At 36.2% G+C, this 19,162-nt stretch overlaps 1 long non-coding RNA gene across 1 annotated transcript; it reads right to left on the reverse strand.

Moving 5' to 3' along the window:
* Positions 1–5,257: 5,257 nt before the first annotated feature.
* On the reverse strand, positions 5,258–16,032 carry LOC131566824 (uncharacterized). The gene is made up of 5 exons (XR_009275597.1): positions 15,963–16,032; positions 14,201–14,332; positions 13,695–13,856; positions 5,697–5,725; positions 5,258–5,501 (listed from the first exon to the last, which is right to left on the reverse strand). It is a non-coding gene; the product is annotated as an uncharacterized LOC131566824 (long non-coding RNA).
* Between the last annotated feature and the right edge of the window lie 3,130 nt (positions 16,033–19,162).

The following is a 19,162-nucleotide window of genomic DNA, read 5'->3' on the forward strand; positions in this document are numbered from 1 at the left end:
AAAGAAGGGAGAGATGGAGGAAAGCAGGTTTTAGTTTGGGGATTTTTCACTGTCCTATTCTGATTTTAATTGCCAATAAATTAATTTCCCAAGCTGAGTCTGGTTTGTGAGTGATCTCCCTGTCCTTATCCTTACCCATGAGCTTTCCATCTTATTTTCTCCCTGTGCTCTGCTGAGGAAGACTGAGGGAGCAGCCTGGAGGACACCTGTCAACCAGCCAAGTTGAACCCATTACATCTGAGAAATCAACATAGAAAAGGCTGTTTGCGCTTTTAGCTGGATGTTTAAATCTAAATTAATTAAATTCGGAACCAATTAGTAAATCTGAATAGGGACAGTTTATATATGGTAATTTATGTGATTTGTACTGTATGCATTCTTAAGAAGCATTAAACCAATTCTACAAACAGCAATTTAATATAGGTTGTGAGAAGAGAATATTTTTTTGTCTTTTATTTAGTGTGAGCTTTTGAATTACAGCTGGTCTTGTTGAGTGTTATCAGCCATGTCACCCTGTTTCATGACCTGTGAATAGTTCAATAGCTTATGTCAGGATATGAAAACACCTTGGCTGGAAAGGTTTGGAATGGAAGGGTTTTATCTACTTATATCACCTTAAAATCCAGAAATAAAGTGACAGTATACAAACTAAAAAATAATAGCTTTGAAGTACCTTTTTAAAGAATCTACTCCCTTTAGTAATGGGATTTTTTTTCACTCTCATCTTGTGTTGTATAACATCTGCCACATGAGAAAAACACATTCATTCCAGACTCCTAAAGAGAGACTTCTATCAACACTTGAAAACTGTTGCACCACTAGTTCTCTGAACAGTAATATTTTCAGACTTATTTTACATTTTTTTTCTTAATTAGATGAAGCATCTTAAACATATAATGCTTTTCTTACCAAACTGAAGCAAAATTTTGCCCTGTTTCTTTGAAACACAGGGTACAGCTACCTAGACAAAAAAGATTTTCCCAGCAGTACTCTTTGACTGGCTGACAAGATCCTTCAGCAGTTTTTAACAGTAGATCTGGAGCTGCTTTGGTCAGTCATCTGCTTATACAGCTGAGAGTTCTTTTGTCTTCTCTAGCCTCAAGGAAATATTTCTTTTTTTTTATCATTCATTCTTGTGTCCTAGAAGGTACCTTCCTTCCATGTGGCAGCTACATGGGTTGAATAGATGATTATAAAATAAATCTAAAAGCCTATGATATTAATAATATCAATTAGAGAAAGGTTGTGAATAATCATTTCCAGATCCTCAGAAAAAATAATAGAACTAGATAATAGACATTCTTAGAAATGAAATGTTTTCTCATATGGATTCCCCAGATTTGGACCAACTCCATCCACCTCCATATTGCTTTCAGTTTATATTTTCTGAAAACATGGTACGGTCAAAATATTGTAATGGACAAGCAGAAAAGTAACTACATGCAAGTGATGTCAAGAATGTATTACTATCTAATCAAAATTTTTATGGCATAACTAAAACACAAAAAATTTATTATTAGGTCAGGTACAGAGATACTAACACTCACGGAGGAAATAATTTAGTCAGTATGTATTTCCGTAACAAGGTTCTATTTAAAAGTTGTTATACAATAAAAACTGGGGTGTTTGACAACTCTCCTTTTCCTCTGCTGTGTTTAGCATTATGTTTACACTGCTCCCTCAAGTCCTAAGGCTGAGGGCTTCTGTCTTGGAATGCCAGGGAGGGATAACAGTGAGCTGTCATCAGCTGGAAGCCTTCACAAGGAGATTAGCTGTGGGTGTTCCTTTTTCACTTTGTGAGGATTAGCAAGATGTTCGTGCTTTCTTCTCATCACCCTAATGTTCACTTGAGGTCCTATTTTTCTTCTAACATGCCCTGTGCTCTGTCTGCACTAGACCATAACTCATCTTACTTTTGACTTTGTTAGGTACCATATGTTAAATATGAGTTAGATGCTGGTTATGTATCTTTTGTGTTACACCCAAATCGGAGAGGATTTTATTAATTTGGTTTTGTAGCCATAACTCACCACTGGTGAGTTGCTGAAAGCCTTGATGCCTCAGGTATTATTTAATTATTTTCCGGTTATATGTTGAACAAGCTTTCTGAGTTCATTCTACATACAGTAATTAATTGTTACTCCTATCGATATGCAAATTATTTATAGTAGGCATTACAACATAAAGTAATAACATTATAAGAAAAAAAGTAGATCAAACCCACATAGGCATTAGCTGTTACAGCTAAGCAAACTAAAATAAGTCAAGCCAAGAATGAGCTCCTGCACTGTCAAGTCAACACAGAGCTAGGGGGCCTATACTGATAATAACAAAAAATTTTAGTTACCAGCCTACATCATGTCAGGTTTCTGCTCTAGAAAAGAATACTAACTATCTCAAAAGCAACCCTGGATGAGCAGGCAGCTGTACAGGGCTTAGTTGCCTGCTGGTGTTAAACCACGACAGGGGTATAATTGTGCTTTCCCATTCCTCGTACCCTGTGAAATGATTCAAAGAGCTGAACATCCTGGATTGAAATACATTATACTTATGTTAAGCATGTTGTGAATAAAAACAGGGGAAATAACTTTATTTCAAAAATTCACAAGCAATTCCATCTCCTAGAAATTCAGTAGGTAGATTGTGGGTGATGGAATGTTACATTTGCCTCTTCTATTGAATGGATGATCTATGGAAGCAGAATAACAATTTCAAACACATTTATGTGATGGCTAGGAAATTATAAGAAAACACAATAGTAAAACTATATAATATCCATTAAAATAATTATTTAATGCATGCTCTAAGCTGTCACTTTGCATAGAGGCATGGTTATATCTTATTATCACTTGCCTCATTGAAAATATTAGCACTGGTCATAAAATTATTATACTTTTAAATGTTTCAGCTATAATATTTGACATTATCATCATCTGATGTAGTTAATTCTATAGGATAGTTTTCCAACTACCCAAAAGTCTATTTATTATTTTTTGCAATATATATAAGCAAAAGATAGGCTGATTCAATTTTGTGTATACACATAACTTTGACAAGTATAGTTTACTGTTGTTTGTATTTGTCCTTGCCTACTAAAGTAAAAAAGTTTGAATTTAGAGATTTCTCCTAGCACAATATGTTTCATGGTATGCTTTCGACTATGCAAATATTCTCTCTGCAAAATCCTATAAAACTGTGCTGGTTAGCTTATTTACTTCAGACTCTAATTAGAAAAGATAATCACCCAAAATGTGTTGCCTATCTTCAAATTACCAACTGTGTGAAACTAATAAAACATTATTTTCTCTGAGATATGAATGACCTTTTGTAATATGCATGTTACTAGATCTCTGCATATCCTTAGTTAGAAACATAGTGTCAATGTATGAAAACCAAAAGCCAAACATAACTGTTGTAGTGTGTTGTTAAGTTTCTTGTATTACTCCCCCATTTTATGTGTTGTTTCCCCCTGTTCCATGTAAATGGTTCTGCCCTCCCCAGTTTTCCCGCCATAGCCTTACTGTCAGTTATGTTACCATGGTTACCCCTGCCCTTGGCTGTGTCAGTTACTTAAGTTATATAATTTCCCCTCCCTCTTATCTCCTTATAAGTAAACTTTTCCTCCTCCCTGGGCCCAGTCAATCACCCCCCACTCCTCCTAGCTTTCGAGAACCTTCTTCTCTCTGGGGGTTGTGGTTGGTTGTGGTCCCGGGGCTCCTCCTTTACTTTGTGTTTATTGGGGTTGTCTGTATGTCAGTTATGTTAAGTTCCTCCCTTTACCTTTCCCCACTGGCTCACTGTGGATCCCTCCCTTTTACACCCCCCCTCTCTTTAAAACCCTGCTTCTCCCGCCCCTTGGGACCATTCCCTGGTTGGTGCCATTCACTGGTTGGTGCTCCAGTGCCATCAATAAACCAACCTTCACCCCCAGCCAGTGTGCTACTCCTTATTCTCGTCCCTTCAGCAGCGAGACCAGTCCGCAAGCCAGCCCAGCCCGAGGCCTGTAGACGCCAAGCGGGGCTGGCAGTTTATGCAGCTGGGTGTCGGCCGCAGACCCTCTGCTAGCCAGACATCGCCCTAGGGGCCGCATACACTCCGCCACACATAACCAGTAACAAAGATTTAAATATATGCAGTAATATAAAGTAATATCCTTTATGTCATAGCTTCTCATTAGTTCTTAGCAGAAGTTTCTAAAAACATAGTTTATCAAAATTAAAGTTCATGTCATAGAAGAGAGCATAAGGCATTCTTCTAATGATGGCAATATTACAGAAGTGTCTGAAGAAGATTATATCAATTATTGGGAGAGGTGAAATTATAATTCCCAAATTTCTGTAAGTTTAAAATCTTCTAATTCAAACATGTTTTATAAATCCAACAATTTTCAGGCATTTTTTTCGCATACCTGTGTTCCTCATTCAGCTATTCTGAAGCTGTCTTAGACAACGTGCAGCATATGCAGTAGTTAAAAACTGCCTGGGTAAGGTTCTTTTCCAGGTTATTGACAGATGCATGGGATGACCTGTAAGGCTGACTACAAGGTTTGTCACTTGTGACTGATGTAGCCATTCTGTGCTTATGCTGATAAAACCTATATTCAACTGTCTACTCTCAGGCATTTTCTCTTACCATGTACAAAATAAATGTATCTTTTTGACCAGCTGTCACTTCATTTAGGATAAGACAAATTTTTTGTGCTTCAGCTTTCCATGAAAGAAAAAAAAGAAACAAAACCGAACAGGTAAGGGGAATTATTTGTACCTTAGCAATTCTAGTTACCAAGAGTGAATGGCACACTCTTGCAAGAATTATTCATTGCTGAAACTTGTCAATGCATGACCTGTGTTATTCTCAAGCAGTTTCATGTGAAGTGTCCCACTAAGATATACTAGGTTTATATCTTAAAAATTACTCTATTTAAAATCATTATATGTTGTAGTGTGTTTTTAAGTTTCTCAGTACCTAATAATGTATCATTCACACACAGGTATTTGAAACTGTCAGATGTTCTTGTAAAAATTATATTGTTAGCAAACTAAAGCTGTTTTTCTGTAACTAAGATTGTAAGATACAAGTAAATTTGACAGGCCAATGGAGACCTCTGGCTCTGCAAATTTGTGATGTGAATGATCCAGAAATCCAGTTTGCATCCTTTTTTCAAACATCCATCAAAGCTACATAATGTCACAAAAGGGTTTATTTTTTGCATATCTCTAAATATAGATTTTTAGAAATGCATAATCTTATGTGGTTTTGTAATTTTTAATTTAAAAATAAAATTCAAGGGTCATGTTAACTACTTTTACTAGTTATTAACTCTGAGGTGAGAAAATTACTCTCAAACCTTAAACATGGTGATACTGCTCACAGATTTGTGTGTCATAGCTTCCCTGAGGCTTAATTTGTGCTGAGATAAAACCCCATGAGCGTTCCAAAGACAGATGAGGATGAAGAGTGGTCTGCATACTGAGTTTGGTTTATTTACGGAGATAAGAAACCTGCCAAAAAATCCAGATGAGTTACTTTTGGATGATGAACATAGGCCTGCAGATCAGATATTTTTTGATGTTTTCTAAATTATATATATAACTTGGGGAAGAACATCTTTAACTTGCCAATATTCTGATAAATAATTTATCTTGCAACTGAAATCTTCTTTATCCCATAAGCTTCTAAGCATTCTTCATACTTACATGCTTCCAGTACTGCTGGCTGAATTGCCCTGTAGACAAATACAAAATTTTAAACACTCCTTTTTAATTTTCTTTTTACATGCTGATTTAAATTTGTTTTTCAACCAGAAGGCATTCTAAAACTCAACCCAAAGAAAATGTGAGTTTATACTTCAAACATTGCTTGAGGGATCCTTTTGTCAGAGGAGGAAACAGTACAGAAGGAAAGCTTTGAAGCAGGAGAACTTCATGTTATTAAATGATGACATTTTATGTCTTGCATCTGCTGAATAATTTCTCTCAGCAGAAGATAAGTAACAATGCTCAAATTCAACAATCAGGATTCTCCTTTGATTAGTTTCATTAAAATGTTCTCAAAAAAAAAAAAAAATTGTCTGTATCAGTCACCAACACTGATGTCCACTACAGAAACTAAAGAAAAGAATAAAGTAAAATTTCTTTTTCTTTCTTTTTCTTTTTTCTTGCTATTTTAAATACATTTTGGGATTTTGCTCTCATGTTTCTGGACCTTAGGAAAACATGGACTTTAAATCTTTTAGGTTTACTGCTGACGACCAGAAATTACTCCAGAAAAAAGGCTGAGGGATAATTTGGGGTACATGACAATGGCAATACATGATGAACAAGATGTGTCAACCAACCATTTCCAGATTCATTAAAAACCAAGAAAGCTACAGGGATTTTCCACCACTGTGATCCATACTTTAACAAACAACATTTATGTCTTCCCTTATTATTTAACTTATTACTTAAAAGTTCCCTTCTAATAACTTAGAAAGCAACAATGCAATCAAAGTTTAAAGCGTATGGATGGGTATGGACAGGTGTAGATTGATATCAGGTCACTTCATGCAAGTGAAAGAACAAAGTGATGGAAGGAAAAGCGCAGAGTAATTCAATGCCAATATTGAACTCAAGATCTCAATCCTCATGCAATATTAATGTGCATCCAAGACGATTTCTGCCAAGATTTTCAGCTAATGAGTTAGATTGCTATCCAATTAGATACCAATGCATTGCTAATTGGAAATGTTTTACCCAAGCATTGCATTTTCTATCTGACTTTGACAGTTGGGCATGTTCTCTGGATTTAAGATTAGCTGTGGAAGTTAAGGAATCATGGTTTTTTTCAGCACAGATGTTACATAAATGGAAATTAATTTTAAAATATTTTAACTAACTTTCCCATTCTGAAATATATCAGATAACTATTATACAGATAACTTATATCAGATAACTATTCATTCAACTTTTTTGCATATTAGTATATTTCAATATCAAAATATTAATTGCTATGCTAGGTAAAACTAAATATCAATAATTTAGATGTAGTATACTCAGATAGCAATAGCTGTGCCATAGTGGAACCATAAATAGTAAAAAAAAAAATAAAGAAGAATAGTAAAAGTTCAAATGTTCAAGCTATCTTAATGCAGTAAAAAATGCTGATCATCATCAATACATAATCAGCAAGAGTTTATGTTGGTACTTTATTTACAGGTGTAAAATTCAGACATCTGCAATAAAATTATGGCTGTTAAGTTATTCTAATAAAACCTAATTCTTCTACACAAATGAAACAGTGGGAGCTACAGCAAAAATTTGAAAATTATTCCATTCCTCTGAGACTTTTTTCTTTCACAAAAATAAAAAAAAAATCATAGTTCAAAAAATCATAGGCCATTAGTACAACAAACCTTCTGAATTAGCTGATTGACCATTTTTCTCTTGATAGTGAACTCTAGTCTTTTATGTATCATTTAATCTCAAAAGAATCATTTGCATAACCCTACTTGACCTTAAAAAAGCCCCATGGTAATTCAAACAAAGTCACCTAGAATTGTTTTTAAGCTGTTTTGACTTTGTCTGAAGTCAAAGAATGATTGCTTGTTTTTGTTTGTTTTTTTTTTTTTAACATGGTCTAGGGTGACACCTATTTCTTCTAAATACCTTCATCCTGATCACAAAGTAGGAACAGCCGGAAACCGACATTTGGAGAACATCAAGCTCACTTAAATTTCTACATACTAATTAAAGATCCACTTCTTGCATCGTAGGGCTTACAAAGCTACACAGTGTTCAACAACTGTCATCTGAATAACTACTAATAAAATTGCTGATAAAGCTAACATATTTGGTCATAGATAAATATGGTAGAGGTGGAATTAACTAGACAAAATACAAGTGTTGCTTCCAATCTTTAAAACATCTAATGCTAAGTAAGAAAGATATGGGTCAAAGCAAGAAGACTGAAATTCAATGTAAGAATTTAAAATAATTGCATTTTTTAGAGAAAGAAAAGACATTGTCATTAACTGTCAGCACACAGAACAGTAATTCACTTGAAATAATCTCCTAATGCCAGCATTATTAAAAAGAAATATTTTCACCAAAGCTGCTGTCAAAGAGACTGGCAATATATAGTCAAATTCCATTTAGATAAATCTTCAGCCCATTCACATTCATTCATCAGATACAGGCACTGGAAGAAAGAAAATAGTCTTCCAGTTTTTTAGGTGTAATAGTGATGATTTCTAACAGGAAATAATTAACCATCAGTGTAATTTGTGACATTGTTGAACTAAATTAGCAAAATTTAATTTTAAAATTTAAAACTGTCTTGATTTTTCAGTCTTCTAAACACTCTCAAAAACACAGGTCTTTATTTCCACACCTGATATATATAAATATGCATAAATTATTATTTAGTTTTATTAGTTTTCAATAATCAAGTGACAACCATATGATGCAACATTTAAAATAATCACCTTCAAGTGTATTCATTTCTTTTTAAGAAAGGATAATTTTTGCTTTGCAGCTGTGTTTATTTTGTCTAACAACTGTTCACAGGGAACTTTTTACCCCATCTAAAAATACTTAAATAACATTTGTCTCTGTCCATAGTGTCATCTTTGTTTGCTTGTTTATTTATTTTACCCAGGACTAGCAATCGATAGGGAACTCATCAGCCCACATAGAAGTAGGAAAATATTTGTATTATGATTCAGTTCAATTATTTGTATTCTATTGGACTCATAAGAAATCTCTAACAGGAAGAAAAAACAAAAGCCACAGGATCCATTCTGAATCAATAATTTTTGCTAACAACAGGTCTATTACAAAATTTTCTTTCAGGCTAATCTCAGTTTCTAAAACTTGGTGCAATTGGTTTTTGTATTACATACACTGAGTTAAATGCATCACACTTCATGCTTCATTTACCTGCTATGCGACTGTAGTCTATATAATAAACACAAAGCTGCATACTAAGAATTCTGTCTGAAGAAATTAGTTACCTGCATTACTTTTTTCTACAATGTCCCTTCCTCATCATAGAATTATAGAAAAAATTTAGGCTGGGAAAGACCTCTAAATTCATTGAGTCCAGCTGTTAACCCAGCACCCCCAAGTCCACCACTACACTGTAAGTGCCACATCTACACCTCTTCCAAATACCTCCAGAAATGGTGACTCAACCACTTCCCCAAGCAGCCTGTTCCCGTGTTTAACAACTCATTCAATAAGGATATTTTTCCTATTATCCCACCTAAACCTGTGATGGTGTAACCTGAGGCCATTTCCTCTTGTCTTTTCTTGTTACTTGGGAGGCGACAGTGACCCCCACCTTGCTACAACTTTCTGTAAGGGAATTGCAGAGTGATGAGATCCATGCTGGATTAGGCCACAGGAACCTGCTGTCAATGCTGTATAGTCTGAAGCCATGCAAATCTCTCTGAGATTGTACAGATAAAATGAGAGTTAGTGGGAATCCTTCATGCTGTAAGTAAATTCTTAATTGAAATGCAAAAATTGATTATTCATTTCTTTATTGTTTCCCTTTATAGTTCATAATCTTTTTAAATTTTTTTTTTGTGCAAGGTAAAATTCCATCATCTCTCTTCACTGCACAGCAGTGTAGTCTAATAATATTCATTCTTCACTACATCAGAAACATATTCATATGGTAATCCATTGAATACATTTTAAACTTATAATCATGATATATTTACCGGCTCAATGTTGGGCTAGGCAACACAACAAAGAGATGTATCAAGTACAGCAGTAGTAATCTGATGGAGGAAAGAAGCTGCAGCATCAAATATCTGCTGCAGAGAATGCAAATTGCCTAGTCTCTCTATAGTAGATATCATGGATTCAATGAAGACTTAGAAGCCTATTAACATAAACAATATGTTTAGACAAGTTCATTTAATTTTTTTCACAAATGGTCATAGATACGTGGCCTTAAGATGTGCAGAATGCTCAATTTTCCCAGGTATAAATATCTCAACTACATTATTTAAAAAGATTAATTGAAAAGGTTTAGTTTAAAACTAGCAAAACATTTCAACCAATAAACACAAGGATATGCAGAATATATTCCCTAGGCATCTTTCTTTATCACTGACCCATAAATGATATGTTGAATAGTAATTACAGATTTTTTTGTCAGCATGCAATCCTATTGGGTTCTCTCCCTAGATCTGACCCCTAAAGGGTACATACAAGAATAATTAAAATATGTATTCCATCATAAAATTTATACATTGTAGACCTAACCTGGAAATGTTTATTTATGCAAACAGAGAAAGGACTTGTATTAACCTTATTTTGGTGAGGAAAAAATACTATAAGGAAAAAAAACAAACACCAAACAAAACAATCTCCCTGATATGTTAGAAAGTAAACAAGTTTGAAAGAAGATAATTAAAAGTCTGTTGATCAACCTGCTTCCAGCTCAGTGAGTTAAGATGTTGCAAAAAACCTCCAAACAAATGATAATTTATTTATGAATGTAAATATATATTACAGAATGAGTAAGGCTGGGAGGGACCACAGTGGGTCATGTGGTTTAACATCCCTGCACAAGTAGGGTCATGCCAGAGCACCTGGCACAGAATTGCATCCAGATGGCTCTTGAACATCTCCAGTGAGGGAGACCATGCAAGCTCTTTGGACAATCTGTTCTAGTTCATGGTCACCTGCACATAGTTCTTCCTCATATTCAGGTGGAACTTCCTGTGCATCAATTTCTGCCCATTGCCTCCTGTGCTATTGCTTGGCACCACCATGAAGAGCCCGGATCCATCCTCTGACACCCTCCCTTCAGATGCCTCTGTACAGTGATAAAGATCCCTTTCAGCTGTCTCTCCTTGAAGATGAACAGGCCCAGCTCCCTCAGACTGTCCTTGTAGGAGAAATCATGGATTTCTCTTACCCAGTCCCTTCAGCATCTTTGTGACCCTCCTCTGGACCCTCTCCATTACCTGCAGGTCTTTCGTACTGAGGACCAGACCTGGACCCAGCACTCCAGATGTGCCTCTCTAGGGCTGAGCAGAGGGGCAGGACAACCTGCCTTGAACTGCTGGCAAAGTTCTCCCTGACACTCCCCAGGACACCATGGGCCTTCATGGCCACAGGGTACACCAGCTTTTTGTATAATATTTATTATTATTGAAACAAAAAAGCCATCCAAAATTCTCTTCGCGGTACCTCTCAAATATTTCAAAGGAGACTTTGCTAAGGAAAACATATGCCAAAATATTTTCCAAAAATGGGAAAATATTCCCATTTGTTAAGGAAAATATTGCCAAATAATAGCAGAGTGGTAAAGTTTCTTGTTCTACATATAATCTTTGTGCAAGAGTGCAGTGTGCATGAGAAAAAAAATTATGTGAATAACCCTTTGGTCATTTCATACTCCTCTGTTTGAGCTGCATAGCACCTAAGCAAATCCTGGTTTCTGGAACAGAAGCAAAAGAAAAAGTAGATAGAACAAACTGCAGATAGACAATGAGCAAGTGAAATGTGAAGCAAATCTTCTAATGGCAAGAATGGATTCATTGCAAGGTCAAAGTCTTCTTTCTTATGTAATGAGTGTGAATTAAAACCCAGATTTTACCTGTGATTCCCAAATAGACTGGTGAAACAAAGAGGAAACATCCACACTCCTTTATTAGCTACTCTTATATGGTAGGTGCTAGAGAATTATATTATAATGAATGAGGCATAAAAAGTGCATTTGTTATGCCTTCTTTTGATGAATATTCTGAGACTCTTACTGGAATTCATTATATAATATGACCTAATGGCATCACAAATTGTGCAAGTCACATATATTTGCTCTCTCACCAGTTGGAAGTTGGGGATGTATAAGTAACTTATTGTGTTATATTAACTATTCATCAATAACAAGTTTTTTGGATACCTGGTGAGCTTCATAATCTAGCTGGGTAAAGATGACCTTTAAGGAGTTCCTGGAAATGTTTATAACTCCCAAGCTTATCCAAAAACTAATTGTTATGCTAAAGATAGACAAAACTTGGCTCTGCCGATTTAACACCTCTTCTGTACAGAACAGCATCCAACCAAAAACCTCCTGAATTTCATAGAATGTCTGTGAACCGCGGTGAAAGCTCTGCATGGTTAGGCTGGCTTACAGTCTGGTCTGTGCTCTGAAGAGCCATTAGGAAATCGATCATCCACAGCAGAGACAAATGGGTAAAGAAATGGGTATTACTTCATACTGTACTGGCTTTGATCCCAAGGAAACAGCTGTACTCACAGTAACAAATAATGTCAGGGGTTAAGAGCAAGGCATTTAATTTTTACTTGGTTCAATTTTAATCTGTATCATGGAGATATTAGCCCTACTGCATTCAATATCTGACTCCTGAAAATACTGGAATGGCATTGAATTAACTCTTCGTAAAAGGAGTTTCTGGAACGTTATGATCAATCTCTCTCTACGCCCACCACATATCATTTTTATGAACTAGGAGAAATAATTCCTCTTGCAGACATAAAAAAATTACATAGTCAGTAACATGACACATGCTACAATTGGTTTCCCTGTTTTCATTGCTGAAGCTTTTATTTTACTTATACATTACAGTTCTTTTTACTTGATTCCGGCCGGTTACTAACATACAGTGAACATCCAGTAGTTAAGATTCTATTAATTTGCTTGTTAATTCTATTAATTTGCTTATTTCAATAGAATTATAGGATTGTTGAAATGACTTTAAAAACCTATCCCATTCATTTTTCTATTCTAAGAATGACATTGTACTATAACTTCTACGGTTTTTGATTCTTTACAATAATTTTCATTTGCTTCATTGAATAGTTTCTGGTCTTGATTATACATAAATATATAGATAGATATAAATATGTGCTCTTTAATATATTGTTCAGTCATGTAAAACATATGTAATGATTAATTTTATACATATATTCCCTTACTCTAAAATATTTGTTTTCTTATGGGAAGTTAACTGCTTTAGGGACTATTCATTACTTACAGTGTTCTCATATCATTATCTGGGCTGCACCCCACAGAAACTTCACCCACATATTAATGTGGTTTTTGTTAAGTTGAAGCATGTCATACACATCTATGGCAATTTTGAACTCATTTGTCTACTAAGAGCTTGGTTAAGATTAGAAAAATGTTTAAGAAGCTTTCAGAAACCTGCTGTTTTAAGGTGGCATGAGATAGAAGTCAAAATGCTTAATCAGTGTAGTGGAAAACAAATTATCTCAATAGTCATTTGTTCCCTTATTTCTATGATTTGCATGTGATAAGAGAACATTATTCACAATTGTCACACTTGGTGTGTGTTCTGTAAGAAATTAAGGTTGGTATGTCTTAATTGTTTTAAAACTTTGGTCTTCCTCAGATAATTGTTCCTGAATGGTTGAATACCTGTGCAAAATGTTCGGTCATAGTTATTTTAGAATAACTTTCTTTTCCAGTGTAGCAGTGGCATTTTTCTCTCTTGTGGTGCAGCAATTCAGTGGCCAAAGGAGAGATTCAATTGCAGTTACAGGTCACCCTCATTAGTGTGTATTGACAACACAGAAAAGAGCAGTTATTTAGAGGAAATTATTGAGAAAACTGCCATAGAATATAATTATTTCAGAATAGCTATAAGAGTTAATCTCTCTCTGTTGAACAAGTCCCCAGAATTGCACCTATCCACAGAAGAGAAATACCTGCATTGAGCTGGGATTCAGGAATATAAGCTGGGTAGCTGAAGCAGTCCCTGACTATATCAATCCTCATGTTCAGTGCAAGATGCTGCGATGAATCAAGTGACTTCTCTCGTAGTTAATGCTGGATTAAGAGATTCTGCATTTTCCACAGACCAAAGAACTCTGAAAAATAAATCTGATCGGAAATGGCTGCAGGAACAGGTTTCATCAGTAACTTCAGCAAATCTGTCTGTGACATCTTTGTGTCCTAGGCCCTTTTCTCAATATATGTTAACCATTTCTTCTAACTTGCACCAGTTCTAGTAGAAGATATTCATTAATGTGATTGCTGACAGCACAAGTAATCAAATAAGTAGCATTTAGATAAAGCTATGACAAACTATGACAGAAATTATAAAGTAAAAATTTTATATTCTGGTTATTATACTTTAATTTGAGGTTGTTGCAATTGTTTTACTACACTAAACACAATTTCTTTGTTTCTGTTCCTATAAATCAGGGCGTACCTTGGTTCCTCAACTATCACCAGGTTTTGAAATGCTAAGTGAGTATGTCACTGGTTGAACATATTTCTGCTTGTTTTATAAAGACTTGTTTTTTGTAGAACACATTAAAAAATAACTTCCTCAGAAGAGAAGCTGCAAAAAAATAAGAAAAATAAGATATGTACTATTTTTGAAATTCCAATGGAATAAAAATTTCTAATCATCAGAAGATTTTGACTTGCAAAGTTGTCACACAAGTCAGAGCCAAGGAGTGCAGTTCTCCTTAGTACACAAGGCTCCAAGAATAAAAACTGATAATCTAAAATCCCTAAACTGGATCAGTTTGGAGAACTTAAAGTTTTCAGAGCTCCTTGTTGCAGGCCGAGAAGCAAAAAGGCTAAGTGAAGAGTAGAGGTTGCAGATCTATTACCAGAAGACTGAAATTACCCTAGATTTCCTAGTTTTACATCATATTAGCATTTCTGCTCCTAAAGCAATGGTCATACTTGCATTACCTTTTAGTAACAAAAACTTTATGTCCCTGAAAGCTTTTAGCCCTATGACAACCTACAAAACAGTATTCATGTGGAGATACAGATATATTTAATATGCAAAATTCTGACATTACTAGATTTTCTCCTAGGGTCAAGAAATTAAAAACACTCAAAAAATGGACTTCATGTCTTCCCTTTGAGAGAAGTAGTAAGTGAAAAAAGTGAAAAAATTCAAATTGCTACTTGTTGAAAACACAGAGAAAAAATCCAGCTTCAATTAAAAAGTGCATCCATGGTATAGAAATATAGATTGTCACCAATTTTTTATGCGCCACAACTGCCTTTGTTTTCTCTTTAAAAAGTTCAAAAGTCATCTGTAAGGTAAATATATTTTAGTGCATCAGAACTTCAAAGTCAATCAGGTGTACAGCTCACATCAATGTCTCTAAGAAAAAAAAAAAATTAAATACAGACATGAAAGTAAGCCTTACTTTTGAGATGTATTATTTTTGAATTAGCATATCTTGTCACTTTATAAAATGAAAAATCTAAAATTTCATCAGATCAATCCTAAAAATAATTACTGTGTGCTCAGATTCCAAGAGATGGCTGGCTGTATATTTGTTTGCTTTCCTGAATGGTGAATGACACCCTTCAGGCTGTCACTTACTCACTTCAGGATGGTAGGACATTTAATATTTTTGGGATAAGTTCTATAAACACCATTTTTTTTAAACCCAAAACTTATTTCATGTGCTCTCCAAAATATCATGAATGCTTTTGGGAAATCAGTATTAGCCTCAGCTTTGGGCCACTTTAGTCTGTTTTGCAAGGAAGAAAAGTAGAAAGAAGGATGCTGCAGTTTGAGGTTTTAACAAGCTCTTTCCTCTTTGTGAACTCAAAGTTTCTTTGGACCCACCAGAAATCAGGCATAACCATAGGCAGCAGTAAACTAATGAAAAGTACAAGTGACTGATGGCAGCCTGTCATGGTTTGACACTGGCCCATCACTAGGCACCCACAAGAGCTGCTCACCCACCATTCCTGGCCACAGCTGGGCAGCAGAAAGAAAAGGAAAAAAATATTGACAAAAGGTTCCTGAGTTAAGGACCGTGAGAAACACTTCAAGGGCAAAACAGGCTCAATTTAAGGTTGTAAAGTGAAGCTTATGACTAACAGAATCAGAGGAGGATAATGAGAAGTAAAATAAGCCCTTAAAATGTTGTTATCTCATATTTCATATTTCTAGAGTCCCATACTGTCGCAATCATATTTCTAAAGTCCCATACCTTCTCGGTACTTTCTTGGGGGCAGTTCTTCACAGCACAGACTTCTGCTTGTGGCTGCTTCTTAGTCAGGGCTCTTTCCAGACTGTCCCTAACAGGCCAAGCCCAGCCCCTTTTATCACAGTTATCTTCACGAGCTACAGCTGCAGCCCAATTAAGGACATCACAGCTGCAGCCCATCAGAAACAACCAGGGCTTATCAGGGCAAGGCCTATATACAGATATTCAAATACAATACAGATATTTTACTAGGACTCCTTGTATATTAAAACACCTTTTCCCCTCAGCCCCTCCCTCCTTCCCGCTGACAGTGCAGAGAGACAGGGCGAGGGGGTTTGGTCAATTCATCACTGAGATTTTTATCCGCTGTTCTGAGAGAGGAGTCCTTCCCTGTGAGGCCATGGGGTCCCTCCCACGGGAGACAGTTATCTGGGAACTTCTACAGAATGGGTCCACTCACACCACTGCTGCTGCAAGCGTGAGTCTCTCCCATAGGCAGACACTCCTCTCAAAACTGCTGTGCTGTGGGTCACTCTTCATGGGGTGCAGTCCTCCAAGGACAGGCTGCTCCAGCCCGGGAACAAGGACTCTCCCCCTCCACTGGGTCCCTGGATCTCTGCATCCCCCGTGGATCCCCATGGGCTGTGGGTGGATCTCTGCATCCCCCGTGGATCCCTATGGGCTGTGGGTGGATCTCTGCATCCCCCGTGGATCCCCACAGGCTGTGGTGGATCTCTGCATCCCCCGTGGATCCCTATGGGCTGTGGGTGGATCTCTGCATCCCCCATGGATCCCCACAGGCTGTGGTGGATCTCTGCATCCCCCGTGGATCCCCACAGGCTGTGGGTGGATCTCTGCATCGCCCATGGATCCCCACGGGCTGTGGGTGGATCTCTGCATCCCCCGTGGATCCCCACAGGCTGCAGGGGCACAGCCGCTTCACCATGGTCTGCACCACAGCCTGCAGAGGAGTCTCGGCTCTGGCACCTGGAGCACCTCCTGCCTCTCCTTCTCCACTGACCTTGCTGTGACCATGTTGTTTTCCTTCACATGTTCTCACCTCCTCTTCTTCTCTGACTAGGAGAAAAACCTGACTTTGTTGTGATTTCTTTCTTAGAAATGTCATCACAGAGCTGTTACCAGCCTCTCTCATGGGCCCAGTTTTGGCCAGCAGCATGTCCATCTTCAGAGCCATCTCATTGGCACTGCTGGACATGGGGGAATCTTCCAGCAGCTTCCCAGAGGAGCCACCTCTGTGGCCTCCCTGCTACTAAAAAACCAGGCCATGCAAAACCAATACACATGGATCTTAAAATATCAAGATTTTATAATTTACCATTTAACAAACAGTACATATAATTTTATTCTCAGAATAGTATCATTTATCAAAACCTGAAATCATATAATTTAGAATGCCATTTGATCTTTTTTCCTTAAATTCAACAAGATATGCTATCTTACTTGCATATGTTTTCCATCTGTTTGGAAAAATTTTAGCAGTTATTTTTTGGATCTTACTTAGGAACATTCTAAAATAATACTAATTCATTTCTTACTAAACCCTTCTGTTGTGTTCATGTGTTATCCAAAAAAAATCAGTTATCAAACTCTTCAGAACCCCAGAATTATTTTTAAATCTGAGCTCTTTTTGCTCAGATTGCTATTTTTTGATTTTTTTAAACTCCGTTTTTAGTCCAGGATGTATAAAGACCTTCTTCATAAGGTAAGAAATACCTAGATACAAATAGGCTATTATCCATCTTGTTGTATAAGGCATAATCTTGCAAAGAGATTTAAACCAATCTCTTTGCTGATGGCCAGAGCTACATCTCCTGTGTCTGAGTAAGCATCTCAACAAGCATATTCCTAAATAAAGGTTAACCACAGCAAGGACACCTCAATGTCTGATGTGAAAGGTCTGATTTTGCTAGCACCTCTTTTCCTTTTCTAGGCAGGTCTCCAAAATCAAGCTCTTCTATGATTTTATGCTACATTATCCTTTTAGACCTGAGACAGAGTTCAGACTCAGCTAAGCATCAATCACTTGGTCTTGCATGATGGTTTTCAGTGATAGCTTTAAGTATATGCAAAATCACAACTCTGAAGACTCTGATTTATTTTTAACTTCAAAACAGACACATAAATTACTTAACAGATAAGCAGAGGTTTTTGACATTATAATGCTGGTTTTGAGCATCATTTATCTAAGTCTTTGGCATTTGGGTACTAAAATATTTTACTGGACAAAAATATGGGGCAAAAATAGGGCATGAAGCTGGCCCTTGTAATGAAGATTCACTGTTACAGAAGCATAGGATTGAGGAGAAATATACTATTTTTCATTAGCCATAACACTATCATTGGGGACCTCTAAGACGTTTTTTAGTACTGTAAGCAAGAAATGGTATACCAACTCAGGAATGCAGAATTGGTGCCAGGAAGTCTTACCCTGCTTCTCAGCAGTAGACTTGCTGAAAAAGCTCAGCCAATAACTTGGTTCACTTTACAAGAAAACAAGAGTCCTTTCAATGATAGAAATTATTTTCATGCCAAAGAAGAATTACTGCCACAGACTTAGTAGTCAATATTCAAATATTTAAAAACTTCATAAAGATTAATTCCATTAATAAAATGGTCCAATTAAAAATCCACAAACATTTTCTACACCTTTTCTCCAAGACTGCTTTCTTACCAAAACCATCAAAATGTTTATTCAGCTGCTACAGTGTAATAGACCATATATCAGCTGCAGCCCATTTCTTCCCATGTGATTTACATTAACTGTAATTCACAGATAATGTAAATATTGAAGCTGGTTACTAAGGAAATTGTCACATGTTATATCATAGTAGGTCTTACCTTTTATGATACTTATAAATATTAAAATGTTCTTAAAATTAGATCATAATATTTTCCACCATTCCTGTTATGAAGCACTCCAAAATGGGCTAAATATTAGCTCTGCAAAATGTTTTATTAAATTTCTCAATGTACTCAAATCGCTTTTCATGCTGAATAAAAAGTTCAGAGGTCACTTGGGCAAAAAAGTCGGTATATCACTTCTTTTTAACAAAATTAATGACTGGGGTGGTAGACCTGCCCATCTGTTTAAGTCATGCTAACTTCCAGTTGTCATCATAATGACAAAATCTTTTTCTTGCAAATAGCAGTGACTTTTAAAAATCTCTCCATTGGCATTTTAT

This window comes from Ammospiza caudacuta, chromosome 1 (genome assembly GCF_027887145.1).
Source record: "Ammospiza caudacuta isolate bAmmCau1 chromosome 1, bAmmCau1.pri, whole genome shotgun sequence".
Lineage (NCBI taxonomy): Eukaryota > Metazoa > Chordata > Aves > Passeriformes > Passerellidae > Ammospiza > Ammospiza caudacuta.